At 52.9% G+C, this 15,394-nt stretch overlaps 1 protein-coding gene across 1 annotated transcript in view; it reads left to right on the top strand.

Moving 5' to 3' along the window:
* Nucleotides 1–15,394, top strand: part of GNG12 (G protein subunit gamma 12) — an 18,514-nt gene continuing 3,120 nt past the window's right edge. Inside the window, exons 1-3 of the mRNA XM_021404901.1 lie at nt 1–40; nt 6,323–6,380; nt 7,046–7,145. The gene's annotated coding sequence lies outside the window, so the exon portion shown is untranslated. The remainder of the gene's footprint in view (nt 41–6,322; nt 6,381–7,045; nt 7,146–15,394) is intronic.

Below are 15,394 nucleotides of genomic sequence, written 5' to 3'. Positions count from 1 at the left end.
GGTCGCCCCTGGAGACGGCTGCGGACGGAGGACGGCGGCGGTGAGCGCGGGCCGGGGGCTGAGGGCCGGGGTTCGGGCAGCGGGTGGGCCTGAGCCGGGTTGGGCCGCCGCGGTGGCGGCGGTGGTCGCAGCGCTTTGGGCCGAGTTTGGAGTTGTTTGGCTGTTGTTGGGTTGAGGTGTTTTTGTTTTTTTTTTTTTAAACATTATTTTTCCTGATTTTTTTCCCCCGGGAGCGCCGTTCCGCGCGGCAGAGCTGCGGGGCTGCATTGGGGCGGGACGGGCCGAGGGGCGGCGGCCTCCGCGCCGGGCTCCGCGGGCAGCGGCCCCTCCCCCGGCAGCGGGCTCGCTTCTCGAAGTTCTAAACTCCTCCGAGCTTTGGTTGTTTGCTTTTGGCGGAAAAGAAAAGAGAGCCGCTCCCGCCGGGCAGCGCCTCGCGGCCTGCGTGGGGCGTGCGGGGCCGGCCCGGCACGTGGCGCTGCGGGAACACGGCCTTGGCCCGGCTCTGGCTGCGGCGCCGGGAAGCGGCGTCCGACCCGGGGCGGTGGGATGTTGTGCTACTCCGGTACCACTGAGTGCGATTAAGGGATTAGGATGTAGTTAATGACTTCCCAATCCCGTATTTCGGCCTTGCGTTGGATGTATGGCGGTAATTTAGGGTATTTTTAATCGAGTGCCAAAGTGGCGAATGAATTCTGATGGAATGCAGCTGGCGAGGTCGGAGTTGTGCCGTGGAGCTGGCCTGTGTCATGACACAGCCACGGGACCGCCTTTATTTACCTGCTAACGAAGCCCTGCTGTTAAGGGGGGCACTGAGGGCTCCAGCAGTGATGGTCGCTGGTTGGAACCATCTCTCCATCTCGTCAAATTTTAAAGCGAGTACTGAGTTGTGTTGTGCTTCAGGTATTGCTGTTGTTTCAAATGCATGCCTCTGTGGCTATGCAACAGCTTTACTTTTATGAGCGCTGAAAGTGCCTTTCTCAGGCTGCGTTCCTCGGCGTGCTCGGAATATTTCAGCCCGGATCATGAGAAGTTGCTCTGTAGCGCGGAGCCGTGGGAGATGTGGGCCCACGATACCTCCAAGTGCACTGGAAACACTGAGCCTGCTGGGGAGCTGCCCCACACCGCAGCTTTTCCGAGTGGGAACGAGCTTCCTGCCCAGGTCCTGATGCAGCATCTTCTCCTTAGGCTCCGTTGCAGAAATAAGCTCAAATTGCTCTGGAAATTCATGGTATGCCCCGTAAATCATCACCGCCGGCCCTCTCGCTTCATCCCTGTGCTGGAGCAAAGGTTACAGCACGAGCCATCTTCTTGGGGCAGAAATAAGAGGTACTTGCTAAGCAATGTGTAATCAGCTTGCTGTGATAATATTGGCAGAATGGTTTAGCTGCATTCTTAGAAGGATTGTGTTTCTGCAAATGAAGTGGTCATCTGTGTTTACCAAAAGCGCAGAAATGAGTGGGGCTCTTGGCTCTCCTGTTCTTGTGTAGAAAAACCCTTATCTCGCTGAGATAGGAATCAGTAGTAAAACTTTCACTGGCTTTAATGAAAGCAGAAAGCAAGTTCCCCAAATCTGGAAAGTAGTTGCAGACTCGCCATTTCTTGGGAAATTGAAGCTGCAGATGTTTGGTGGCTCTCGGGATTTGCTCCGAGTTAATCACTGCTGGAATCGTGCAGCTGTTTTCTGCATTTTGTCATATTACACAATGAGACCCAGTTTTTCCAAACCTGAGTGTTTGCACTGCACTCAGCACTGTGGTCCCCTCTGAAATCCCCTTGTTTCTGTTCTCCACAATAATAAGCTGTTGAGGACTACAGAAGGGAGGGAGAAGAGGAAATCCTAATGGCGCGAGGGAAAGGTTTTTACTCCGTATGTTGCAAGGACTGATGAGAAGTACCACGAAGAGCAGAGGTTACCTTCTACCTCTGGCAGAAGTCCTCAGCGTTCCGGTAGAACTCTCTATTTTCCCTCTGTCCAGAGAGACTGACAAATCCTTATTTTTAGCTTTGTTTCTTTGAACGTTCGGTAAAGCAGGCGGTGTGTTTATGTTCGGCTTCCTGTCTCCGTGTCAGCGTCTTGGCATGTGATGGAGTTGGAGCGAGAATCGGAGCGCCTGGATGTGCAGAATGAGTGAGGGCAGGCTGCCTGCCTGTGGCTGCTGGGGTATTGGCAGGTAGAACGGCCTTTTCTCCTTGCTGGGATGAGAATTGGGCCGTCTGCACTGTCACAGTTCCGAAGCTGCTTTACCCATGCATAGGGACTGAGATTGAGTGTTGTGATGTCTATCAGAGAGTAGAGTGCTTGTAGAGTAGGTGTTGATGTAGGATTGGTTGTGGGGAAGAAATCAGTGGGTTTTGGTCCTTCAGGATGAGGAGAACAAAACGTCTCCTTCCAGTCAGGGTGGGATGGTGTGAGACGAGGTGGGATGGGGTTGGACAGCGTGCGGTGAGGTGGGCAGCTTGGGATGGGGTTTTGCAGCAGGGACCAGGCTGCTGCTCACCCTGGCCGTGGGTGCAGCCCCTCACTGGAGCGGGGGGTTCACCACAGCGGGCACGCGTCAACCTGGGGGTTCTTCTCATCAGGATCCTGTGGATATCGCTGGAAAGGGAAGGCGTGGGCTGAGAATCAGGGAAACCTGTTGTTGCGAGTCTGGCTTGCAGAGCAGGAACTGCTGCGGCAGCACTGCTGGGTGGGTGGAAGAGCCTCGCAAGCACTGGCTCTGCCCTGACAGAAAGGCGTAAAACTGGATGCAGCATTGGCCATCTGCATGGTGTGCTTTGGGACAATGCATCTCCCACACTCCTGGTGTGTTTCAGTGCTGCCTTCCCATGCCTTGGGACAGCACCAGCAGCCAGCTGGGAGGTGGGCAGCACCAGCACTCTTGGTTCCTCCAGCAGCAGCAGCGTTACCAAGCACAGACTCTTTGGCTGTAAAAAAAGACATCCTTTGGCCCATGGTCACCCCAAAAGCATCGCTGCTTCTGTGCTCTATATCCCAGCAAAGCTTTTATAGTGTCACCACACTTATACGTGATACACACGTGCTGATGCGCATATATATGTACATATAACATGGGTGTATTTGGCAGAAACAGGCGTTTTAATTGTTTATAAATATGAGCTTCAATTTAGAAATGATTACAGCATAGGAACTCTGTCTGCAGAAAGGCTTTTCCTGGGCTGTCTGTCCCTAATTGGACATGTTTGGATTTCTGTCCTGTTTTGTTAGGTCTTTGTGCTTAAATTTTCCCAACAGTTGGTGCAGTCTGCAGTTCTAAGATCCGTGATGTATCTGTGTGTACCTTTTAAGTTAATAACAAGAGAGAAAGGTTCTTTGCGATGTCATTAATCATCGCAGGGAATGGCCACGAGTATTTCCAGAAGAAAATTTCCTATCTGTTTTTAAAAATAAAACCGGGCAGATACGAAAGGCGTTTACACTCGCTGCCATCTTAGAGCAGCGTGCGAGGAATTCTGTCCCGGGGTGGCTGGCTCTAGTTTGCATTGGGAACACAAAGCTCTGGGGAAAGGTGCTCTGCAGCAGTGCTGTGCAGCTCTCCCTGTGCTGCCTGCCCAAGGATGATGCTGGCACGGCTGGCCCTGCTGGCCATGGAGGTATGCAGAGCTGGTGCTTTGGGTATGAAACCACACTGGAACGGGACTGTTGTGCTACTCGCATGCTTGCTTTGTAAATAATTAGTATCTAAAAGGAAATGAGAAGTCGTTTGGGACCAAGCTACCTGCTTCTCTGCCTTACAATAGAGCATCAGCTTCAGACAAGCGTGGTTTAGACAGGCCAGTGCCTCGCAAGAGCGGCTAAGATTGTGTTTGTGTGTAAATTCGGTTTATTACCGAGCTCGTAAAATCCTCTCTGGTATCTAGCGGCATGAGAATTAAACCTTAGAAGGAAGAAAAATGCACGTCCTGAAATGTCAGGCAGCAGTACATCGGTTCACGTAGAAACCACATCGTTTCTCTGCCCTGCTCCCCTGAGCGTCGGCCGCAGGACGCTGCCCCGCTAGGAAAGCTGCTGTGAGAAGGCCCGGGGCAGTGCAGGGCAGCACGAGGGGCGGGCCTGCAGCCGGGCAGCAGTGACGCAGACATCCAGGAGGCACTCGTTTCCGAATCGAAGTAACGCAGCGAAGAATCTCCGGCGTAGTTCATCGGGAGACGCGTTTGTCTCTCAGTGCTGCAGCTGTCCAAGTGCAGCAGGGAGGTTTGTAGAGTGAAGGCAAAGAAGTGGGGCAGTGCCGGCGGTGTGGGTGGGCTGGTGGGCTGCCCGCTTCTGCTGAGCCTGCGTCGTGCCGCTGCGGAACCCGGGGGTTTCATCCCCGGAGCAGCGCTGCTCCCGCGGGAGCCCTCCCAGAACTTCCTCCTTTCGGAGGAACTTTGTGAGTGGGAAGAAGACTCCTCCTCTCTCTTCACTCTTCATATCCCAGCCCGTGGCTGCCGCTGAGCCCAGGGCCTGCCTGCAGCCGTGCGGGCTCCCAGCCTCCCGCAGTGCGGGCCTGCCCTTCATCCCAACAGGAGCTTTGCGTGGGCCTGAGTACTGAGGCCTTGTGGCTCTGTAGTGGAAAGTGGCCCGTGATTTATGAGCTCTAGCTATTTACAGGGTGCTTCTAGAGCTTGATTGGTCCTCCATCAGGAAGCAGAGGTGGGTAGATTAAAACTTTTCTTACTTTTCCGTAATGGTTTTCAGAGCTGTAGGACCAGAGCTGGCCGTTGTGTAAGCAAGCAGAAGCTAGTTTTCATTAGCAACTCATTTTGCACGGTACAACTGTCACAGGTATGTGCAGGAGGGTTGCATGCCACATGTTTTATTTCCTTGCTGTACGTGAGAAGCACAAGTTCAGAGCTGGGATAACAGGCACCGCCTGCAGCTGGGCTGTCTCTGGTTTTATGTAACTTGTTTTACTCTGCAGAAGGATTCTAACACCAGCTATTGAAATCTGGGTGCCGTTTCCAGCGTTGGAAGTGGTGTGAGATTTGTTGGCAGAGCTTACGTGTGTGTCCCCTTTCTCTGTGGGTCACCGCAGAGTGGCCGCTGTTGGGGCTGGCACACTGGGGCCTGCCCTGCGTCCCTGCAGCACCCAGCCACCCACTGCTCCATGCAGGGCTCTGGGCCAGGGCTCCCTGCCACTGGCAAACGGTGCTGGTTTCTCATCCAAAAAGTGTCAGTGGTGATCCTGGCTCCTGCCGTGCCTTGGTTAATGAGTTATCAGTATCCCAGCTGCTTCCTCAGCTCAGCAATGCCCAGTGCGTGCAGTCAGTGGTTTGCAGCGTACCTGGAAGGGGATGTCTCTGAAGAGATACAGTCATAGAACTTTGCACTGTAAATTATAGGAAAGGTTAATACACCAAATACTAATGAATATTAGATTAGTAATTGCTGGTTTTACGACTTCTAGCATGTACTGCACGCCCTAGAGTGTACCTCTGGGTGTGTTGCGCTGAGCCTGCGCGCTCACAGGCTTCATGCAGGTCAGATATTCAGAGAAATTTCTTCAAAGAGTGGTTGGGCACTGGCACAGGCTGCCCTGGGGGTGGCGGGGTCACTGTCCCTGGGGGTGCTCCAGAGCCATGGGGATGTGGCACTGAGGGATGTGGTGGGGGTGAGCTGGGGTTGGGCTCGAAGCAGAGCTCTCAGGGTTGTTTATCCTGCAGCTAGCATGGCTGCTGGGATCTGTTAGTAGAGGCTCTGAGCGTGTGGCTTTGCAGCAGGGCCGGGACTTTGCTGTTTCCTTCCCAGAAAGGGAGGGACGCAATTTGCCTGCAGTTGCAGCACAGGTGACAGAGGCAGCTGCCCCCGGCTGTGTGCTGTGCTGGGAGTCTGGGGGGGCTGCTCCTGCCCCTGGCTGCCTGGCTCAGGTGGGTGCGTGCCTGCTGCATAGAGGGCCCCCTGCGGTAAAAAAAAAAACACCAGCTGAGGTTCTTGTGTTTATTTGACTTCAATGCCAAACAAGTTTTGCTCCAGTGGTATGTTGATCTCGTTCTATTTCTTCCTGTTAACCCATATCAAAATCTTGTAGTCGTGTGTTGGTTCCTTGAATCATAGCGTAGAGGAAGGGGGAAGGGGGTGTGGGGAGGCTGTGGGCTGGCTTCTGTGTGGTGGGCTGGGGGGGTGGCAAGAGGGACCCAGCCACAGCTGTGTCATCAGGAAGGGCGTGAGCTGGGTGGAGGGTGGCCTGAGGCGGTGCTCTGTGGAGCCAAACTCAGGCTGAAATAGTCTTTGTGATCAGGATTAAAGCACAGGTGGTCACCTCTTTTTTGCTTTGGCTTTCTTGCACTGTGACGTACTTAACGTCTTTATCTGTCTTTGTTTCAGGGTCATTGCACAAATAGGGGCAAAGCAAGGCGGACAAGTAACAGGACTGCTTATGTAGGTGAGTTTCTAGCACTGGGGGCAGAAGATGCTGTTTGAAGGGTTTTGCTTCTCCCACATAAATCAGGCTGTTCCTTGTTGGCTACGTCAGTTAGCAAGAGGTAGCATGGAAGCCTCCTGCAGAGGCTGTCTGTATTTGCTGAAGTACGTTTGTAAGTATTTGACCGTGTCAGAGTGCAAATCCTTCTTCCTATATTCTCCTTTCTCTTGAAATAAATATCTGATAAATTCTTGTAGCCACACCTGCATAGTCATAGAGCCATACAGTCATTAAGGTTGCAAAACCTCTCTCAGCTCCCCAAGACCCCCCCATGCCCACTGCCCACGTCCCTCAGTGCCACATCCCCACAGTGCTATAACACCCCCAGGGACAGTGACCCCCCCACCCCCTGGCAGCCTGTGCAGTGCTGACCGCTCTCTGGGGAAGAGATTCTCCTGGTATCCAGCCTGAACCTCCTCTGATACGAGATGAGGCCATTAGCTCTCGTCCTATTGCTGAGACTGACCCCCACCCTACTACAACCTCCTTTCAGAGAGTTGTAGAGAGCAATAATGTCCCCCCCTGAGCCTCCTCAGCTTTGCAGCCATGTAGTGGCTCTGACCCAGGAACCAGGGAGCTCTTAGCAGAGCATCTCCCCCCAGCGCTCACGACTTTATCTTTTTCAGACAAAAGAATTCGCTGAAGGCCACGGAACCTGAGGCCAGGCAGTGTCTTGTGACTCCCAGTCTGGTGCTTTGATTACCGACCGCTCCTGCTTTACATGCTGTAAGATCAACGGATTTTGGTACAACCAGGGTCTTTCTGTAGTTCGTGTCTCTTTCTGTTGTAAGCAAGCTGGGGAGTGCTGTGTGGAGGAGCAGGTCCCTTCCTGGGAGAAGAGGTACCCCAGCTTGGAAGGGCATGCAGATCGCCTTTACTGACAATATCAGGGTGAAGGCTTTGAAACAACATTGCTCAGATGTTTTTCAAAGTAACCTTGATGTAGAAGTCAGCTTTCATGGCTTTCATTTATACCAAAGATAGAAAAAGTCCAGTCAGTAAAAATACAGAGTAAAATGAAAGCAGGTTTTTCCGCTATTCATTTCCCAGCAAGTAAATTGGGTTTGACAGAATCATGCGTTTGGAGGCTGACTTTGAAATGAAACATAGCTGTAGTGCAGGCTCAGCCAGCAGAGCTGTCCTGGTGAAACGGAGCTGGTGGTGAGGGAGCACGTCCTTACCAGGGTACCCAGAAGGATAAATTCAGCTGGATTTTTGTTGGGGGTTTTATGCATTTTAGAAGGACGGGCTAATGAAGAGACTGGCAGCATTGTTTGTAATTAAAAAAAAAAAAATAAAAATTGAGAATTTACAATTCAGAGCTATCTCAAGTATAGGTTATGTGAAGAAGCAAGCACCAAAGCATTGTGTTCCCTGTTTTAGGGACCTCTCTGCTCTGTGTGTGCTGTGGGTGCGGCTCACATATAAAATAGGCACTTGTTCAGACTATTTAAGACAGCCAGTTCTGCACGGAACAGAAGCTTCTGTGCATGGCAATGAAAAAAAAAAAAGTTGGGTCTTCTGGAGCACCTACATTGCAATCTGTGGGGTAAATCCCTCACTGAGAGCACCATGTGCAACGTGCTGCAGTTGATGAATTTTTTTTACCTTTTCTTTGTACAAAAGTGTCATCCTCTCTTTTACCAAAACCCAGTTGTTTCTAATCTCTATCGAACATTTGCGCTGCGACTGTAGGGTGGCTTTCAGGCATTTCCCTGCTTGCTAGATCTCATTTCCCACAGTGTTTAGCAGAAGGAAGGCACTCAGCCGCGTGTTCCCTCAACAGGCATCTCACTCTGCCTTCCACTGGGTGTCAGTGCGGCCTCGCGCAGCGCTGTCTGTCCGTCCCTGCGGCTGGGCCAGCCTGGGCTGTGGGTGCTGCCTGCTTCTGCCCAGCAGGGCAGCCAGCTGGTGGAGGGACGCTGGCTATCTCCTCCTCCCTCGTGTGCGTTCTGATTAGGATTACCCTTAGGACAGCGAGGTCCCTATGTTAAAGAATCACCATGGTTAGCTTTTGTAGCGCTTACTTGGAAGGTTATTTCAGTACCCAGCCACGGTGTTTAGTTCTTGGCATGCAGTCACGTTGCTTTGGGTTCTGCAAGTCGGAACAAACCCAGAGCGGAGCAGCCATGACTTCCCACAGGAAAACCAACTGCAGCATTCAAGTCCCAGCCCAGCCTGCAGCTTCCTCGCTCCCACGCAGGTGCCTGGGCAAACTGCACGTGCTGAAGCGCTCGCAGCGCTCAGAGAGCCTGCAGAAAGCAGTGAATCCTTGGCAGTGCATGGCAGGCAGCAGGGCATGCAGCAATGAGCAGCAGCAATCTCAGGTGTCACAGAGGGGTAAGCAAAATTGCTGCCCTCAGAGGTAGGAGCCAAACTCTGGTGGGGTGAAAGGGTGCTGGTGGTAGGGTCACTGCAAAAAGGCCTTGAGGGCAAAGCTGGGAAGGAGCAGGGAGCTTTGGTGTGCTTGGGCTGGTGGACCCTTGGTGGTCAGTGTTGACCAAGAAGGAACCAGCTTCTGGCTTTCTGAAATGCCCGGGGACGCTGCAGGACAGGACGTAGTTCCACTTGTAAACCTGCAGTGTTTGCTGTGGAATCACCAAGAGCATAAACAGTGGTTCCCACCATACCTCTTTGCAAGTGTTCTTGGAGCAGAAGTGCTGCCTTTGGCCAGGCACCTGTGACTGGCACCCTGGAGCAGTGGTGTGCCCAAACCTTCTCCTAGACCCATCTAATAGCTCCTCAGTCCCAGTGAATATGAAGGGAAAACGTTTCCATGTCCCAGCTCCCAACGCATGGCCTCTATCAGCCCCTGGCATGGCTTTTGTCACCGTAAGAGGAGGCCACACTGGAATCTTGCATGTGCAGATTAGCCTTAACATTGGCTTCATGCTGACCCCAGCTCTGGACTGCTTTATTCTTCTGCAGTTTTGAGACATCCAACTTAAAAGGTATCTTGTTTTGAAACTAACACTACTAACAGGGCACCTGGCCGAACCCTTTTGCAGCTGCCGTAGCCTAGAGCTGCCTTCCCATAACGCGTGAAGCATGAGCCATGCAGCACAGAGCAGCTGTGCAGCACAGAGCTGCCGTGCTCGGCCGAGCTCCAGCAGTGCTGCTTTAATTACATCTCACTCAGCAGGTGGCCCAGCACTCCTAGATCCAAAAGAGTAAAGAAGATAGATTGGTCTTTAATTATCCCAGCTGGAGCCCAGCTGCAGTGCCCGCCACGTACCTGCTGAGGCCGTTGTTCCGAGCGCCTGCTGCATTTTAACCTCCTTCCTTTCAGCCTGTGGAAGGAAGTAGGGCAAAGTCTTAAAAACAGGGTTCTTGTAGGGAATGGGGTCAGCTCTGCCTGGCTGTGGCTATTTCTGTTCTTATTTGTTAAAAAATGTGAGCGTATGCCCTGCATGAAATGTGCTTTGGAAGATTCATGTGTTTTTGTAGCTAAACCTTCCCATGGCCAAGCTTGGCTGGTGAGCATTCTTCGCTTTTAAAGTTCGTTATTTAAACAAACCAAAGTCCTCAGTTTTCTATGGAAAAAGGTGTTTTCCCCAAACGATGAGCTCAGTCTTCCCACTGGCCTGTTTGGTTTGCTCCACTCGTTTGTTGACTCTGCTGTTAATGCAGGAGCCTTGGCCCAGCGCGTGCTGCTGTCAGTGTCTGGAGAGGGCACGCAGCCTTCTCGTGCCTGGTGTTGTTTGCACCTTTCCCATAATAATTCTTCTGGCTGCTGACAGCCTTCAAACAGAAATGTGTTTTTTCACCACTGAAAGGAAGGGTTTATGGGATGGAGGGGGAGCAGCGGGTGGCGTTGGAAGCTGTGAGCTGCTGCCTGAGCGTGGGGAAATCCTCCTGCTGCACTGGGGTTGCCCACGTCCCTGCTTGATCCTACCCCTTGCTGTGTGCTCAGAAGAATTTTCAGCATTTCTGTACATCACGTGCTTGGCCGTGCTCCTTTGGAGCAAGGCTTGTACTGAAAAATGTTTTCCTGCAGCAGCTAATTTCACCCTTTCACAATGGAGGAGTGAAGAAGTGATAAAAGCCAGAGCAGGGGTAGGGACAACGGATGGACAGGGCGCAAGGTGACCACAGCAGCACGTGCCATGCTGCTTGGTCAGAGATGGGTTGTGCCTGCTGGAGGCCAGGAGCCCCGCTGGAGCCCGTGGTTCCTGCATTGGAAGCTGCTGCAGCCTTCTGCTCTTATTATTAAGAAGGGGAAAATCAAAGCTGCACGGTGTGCTTGAGGCTGGAAGCATTGAGAAGCTTGTCCCAGCGGCACGGCAAACGCTGAGCTTCAGTGAGCCCTGTGCAGAGGGAGAGCTGCAGGCAAAGCTTCCTCAGCGGGTGTGGGGCACGGGCACAGGAGCTCGCTTCTTTTATTAGAGCAACCATAGCCGGAAAAAATAAACCCCATCTGTTTTCAGACATAGCTGTGCATGTTTTCAGAGCACTTCTGTGGAAATGCTTTGGTCTTGGGCAGGATTGCTGGGAAAGGTTGTTGATGGGACTGATAATTTGGTCTCCTTTTAGCTTGTGAGTCAGACAGCGGGGAGTTGCACCATGGCTTCAGCGTGGCAGGTTTCTCTCATCCCTAGCTCTGGTCCTGCTGGGCCCTTGTTCTGCATGGCCACTTGTGGGCACTTTGGGGATCGTGGGCTGTCACCTCACGCGTGTCCTTGCAGCAGAGATCACACTGGTAACGTCTTGTGTCCTTGCTTAGGTGGTGTGCAGAGCGGCCTATGCTGCCCTTCCGTGCAATCTGTGATGTGTAACTCAAGGCAAATGCACCCTACAAGAGATCACCCAGTTTGAGATGTTTGCAGCAGCTTTTTTATCGTGGTTGTTGCCAGGAACTCTGAGGGAAAACGGTGTTGGGAGATGACCTACTTGTATATGTAGCTCTCTGCAGAAGAGATTTGGTAATCTTAGGAGGACCATTAAAGTAATGCTGCTTCTCTTTGTTTGGAGATGAGGAAACGTGACAATTTAATTTTCTAATGTCATGTTTTTGTTTTTTAGGGATCTCATTTATTACCAAAGCAAGTCAGTTGGGAAAATAAGCCCTGCAACTTCCCTAACGAGGTCACTCCTTGAGCCAGGGCAGGGGCTCTGGAGATGCTCCACCCACTCCAGTGGCAAAAGGGATCATGGCCGTGGGAAGCAAAGGCAGAGCAAAGCCAGCCTGCACCCACTCCAGCAAAATGAGGGGGGAGCATATTATATTTTAATTCCACAGTGACTGTTTTTTAAGTTTTTTTTGTCTTAAAGAAGTGAAATACTAAAATCAGAGCAATCAGCAAATGCTGGACTATCTTACTGCTCAGGGATGCAACCATTACTTTGGGAGAAAATCAAGGTCTTTCTTGTTTGTTTGCTTTTTCTTTCCACTCCGCAGTTTTTCAGTAGAAGAAATGAAAAGCATGGAGTCTGGGGTCAGGGTTAGGGTTCTGGTTGTAGCAGATCAGCGCTTTGTCCCTATCCACACGAAGCAGCACCTCAGCGTTCCAAAATGAGGATGTTACCACGTTGGCTTTGCAGTGCGCCAGCAGAGCTCCTTATCAATGCAGCAGGTGTGCTGCTTATCAGATCCAGCAGCGTGAGCAAGGGGCCCTGCTGGAAGCCTCATTTTTCACTAAAACATGAGCGTGTTGGGCAGCGGGCAGCTCTGAGCCAGGGCCATCCTCTGCACGGTCATTCTGCAGCACAAAAGCTGGGCTGCGGGCTGGCCCACAGGCTGAGCCTCTGAGCTGACCTGATCTAAAAGAAAACAGTTTTGGAACAGAGAAAAGAAGCCAGTGAGAACTGACACATTTCCAGTGGAACCGCTTGTCGGTGTCGGTGTTGTTCTGCTGCTGCTGCACATCCCAACCTGGCAGCTCTGGAACGGCGTGGAGCAGCTGCTCGCTCCTGGCTCTGCCCGGTGGAGGTACAGTGATACTTGTGCATCATCTGGTTTAACCTGTTGTGTGATCCCGTACTCCTGGGCCGTCCCTGACCGATCCTGAAGGGCTGTTTTGACACGTTGGGTGTTGTGGGAGAGCTGGGTGGGGGCAGTGCTCTGCTCCTGCGCTCTGCTTTCATCCTGATCAAAATGGAACCTCCAGAAGGAAGGGTCTTCCCATTTCACCCTGTATTCTTTGCAGCCCAAGGCAGCCGGCAGTCTCAGGTTTGTTACCTTTTCTTTGCGGTGCTCCCTGAGCAGGAGAAATGTCTTTTAAATACAAATTCCGTTACTATTTCAGTTCTTACCCTTTCCCAGCAATGCAGCAAATCATCTGAATACGAACCTTTGCAAACAGATGGTGACTATTTCCAGACAAATGTGTTTATGTCCGTCAGCTTTCCCATTTCTCTTGAGTAATTTGCAGGTTGAATCACCAACCACGCCATCGAAATGCATTTTAATATTTGAGTGACGCCAGTATTAGCGATGCAGGACGCTGTGGGGTACTGTATCTCCGTGATTAACAGCAGCTTGTCTGCAGTATGGTGTTACGTGCAGCCTATCTGAATCAGTGACAGGGTTTGTCGTGCTGTTCGTGCACGGCATTTCGGACACCCGTGCATCCCTCCTGACAACTGCAGCACGCACGCTTGGCTGCAGAGCTGCTCCGGGAGCGCCGTGCCCGCCCTGCTGCCCAAGCTGACTCACCTCCCAGTTCTGCCACCTGCTGCCTCCCTGCATGCCTTGGGTTCAGGCTGGAACAGGCTTGCAGCGCTGCAGGGCGAGTTGCTGTCGTGCAGAGCACCCTGCCTTCCCTCCTCCCCCCAGCTGTGTTCAGCCTGCACGCACCGGTGACCAGGGGCTGGTTGTGATCTGTAGCCCCATGCAATTGCTGCAGCTTTGCAGACCCCAGGAGCGCCTTTAACCCCGCTGCAGGGGATGCAGCCTCCCCCAGGAGCCGTGTTCCCACACCTTTGGGAGTTTTGCTTGGGCAGCAGGCACAGGTAGGGCTCCACATCCCCTTCCCACAGTCACCAAGGTCTCCTCTGCTCCAATTTCAGGAGCTGTGCTGCAGCTTTCCTCCTGTGAACTGCACACAGAAACCTGGGATGGGAGTATTTAGAGGAGTGTGTGGTTTGTGCTGCAAATGCAGCCTGTTCCTGCAGCAACCAAAAGCCCTGCGTGCTGCCGAGCGCTGCTTGGTGCTGTGATCTTTGCACTGGCACAGGTTTAAAGACTCTGAACTCAAAGAACTTCCACATTTACCCTGGAATGGGTCACTAGGAGCGCGTGCAGCGTTTGAACCAGTTCTGTCTCATGCCTGTCTCCTCCCAGCCACACACCTGCAAAGCAGGCCGGAGAGCCCAGGAGCTGCCTGCTGGGCGGCCACGTGGCTCTGTGCGCATCAGAGAGATTCATGACTATGTTTTCAATATCTCTTCCAGGAAGTAAGTTTCTAATGCTGCCCAGTACCAATTATTAGATCCCTCCTACCTGCGTTCAAGCAGGAGGCATCGCTCTCCCATTTGCAATAACAAGCCACTGGATGGGACAGCCTTCCACGTCTCGCTCCTGCCTGCAAAGCAGCATGTGCTCTTTCAGCTTCCTGGCCAGCAGAGCAGTTTCTCAGCTGCTGGGTGCTGCGTGCAGCCCCTGCCTGTGCTCGCTGGGCTCGGGGGTTCGGCAGGGAGAACAGCAGTGCTCTCCACTTGTGACTCACCGCAGGGGGTTTCGAGGAGCAGCAGGAGTCAGCTGCAAGTGGCCAAGCACGAAATACCTGTTGGGACGGCACTCGCAGTGTTTCTCGCCGGTAGATCATAAGATGCTTAAGAAAAAGTTAATCGCCTTAGCTTTGTTAATAATTTAAAGATGTTTTTAATGGATATGGGATTGAAATTATATTTTCTCCGAGTCAGCCGATGTTGTCCCAGCTGCGCTACAGGCTCATTTTTTGCACGTAAGCTGTTTCTCATCTGCACAGCAAAGCCCCAGGCAGCGTGCTGCCTGCCAGGATTGTTGGTGCAGGTTGCAGCCCCTCCTGCTTCAGAAACTTCCCTGAGTTGGGCAGGAAGGGGCTCACTGAACTTCACTGAGCCAGCACCTCCTGTGGGAGCTCTTTGCTTTTTGCTATAATTGAAGCAAGCAGCAGCAGGACCGGGTCCTATATCTCTAGCACCCGGCTCTGAGGCATTTTGGGGTAAGCAGGAGCATCGCTGCATGGTGTAGTGAGTTGTTAATAGGGGAAAATGCTGGAGGATGCTGGTGCGGAGGGTGCTGGGTGCTGATGGCATCGCATCCTCACTGGCACAAAGCGCTGCTGTCGGGGCATTAACGCAGCAGGGCCCTGCAGGAAGTTTGGAAATGTGGGCTGTGCCAAACCAGGGGCTCGGTGCACGGAAATGCTGTTCTCAGCACATGGAGCAGCGGGAGGAAAAACAGCACTGCTGCCCCAGGCAGCGTGTGAGAAACAGAGGCCTGCGAGGAGAGGCTGTGCGACCCCGGAAAGGTCACATTCAGCTGCCTTCAACTCGAGCCCCTGTAGTGCTGTGAATGATTTAATTGCAGCACCACGGAGCCAATTATTCCGGAGGATCTGCGTAAAACAAACAGGGGAGTCTGTGCACCGCTAGCGCTCGCGTGCTGCCGCACAAACAGGGCTCACGAGGCAGCTGAGCTGCTGGCCGCCTGCTCGCAGCTGTATTTACAGGTGGCTCTGCAATGCTTTTTGGCCAGGACCCGGTTACCGACGCTCCCCAGCCCGCTGTCCCGGTCCCTCCGTGCAGTATTGGGGGCGGGAAGGGCCGCACCACCCCCATCGAGCTCCTCCACTGCCGACATCCCAGCCCCACGCAGCGCTCTGCGGCCCAGCCCGGCCGGGCTCAAGCTGTGCAGGGCTGGCAGCTGCGCGCAGCGCCAGCAGCAGCATCCTCCTGCCCCGCTGGACGCCGGCCAAACGCCGCCCGCAGCGGGGTCCCTGCTTTCCCTCCTTACCAGCAGCCAAGTCCTGGGGCTGTGCTTTTTTTTTTTT

This window comes from Numida meleagris, chromosome 7 (assembly GCF_002078875.1).
Source record: "Numida meleagris isolate 19003 breed g44 Domestic line chromosome 7, NumMel1.0, whole genome shotgun sequence".
Classification (NCBI taxonomy): domain Eukaryota; kingdom Metazoa; phylum Chordata; class Aves; order Galliformes; family Numididae; genus Numida; species Numida meleagris.
This window is presented reverse-complemented; position numbering and strand designations above follow the sequence as displayed.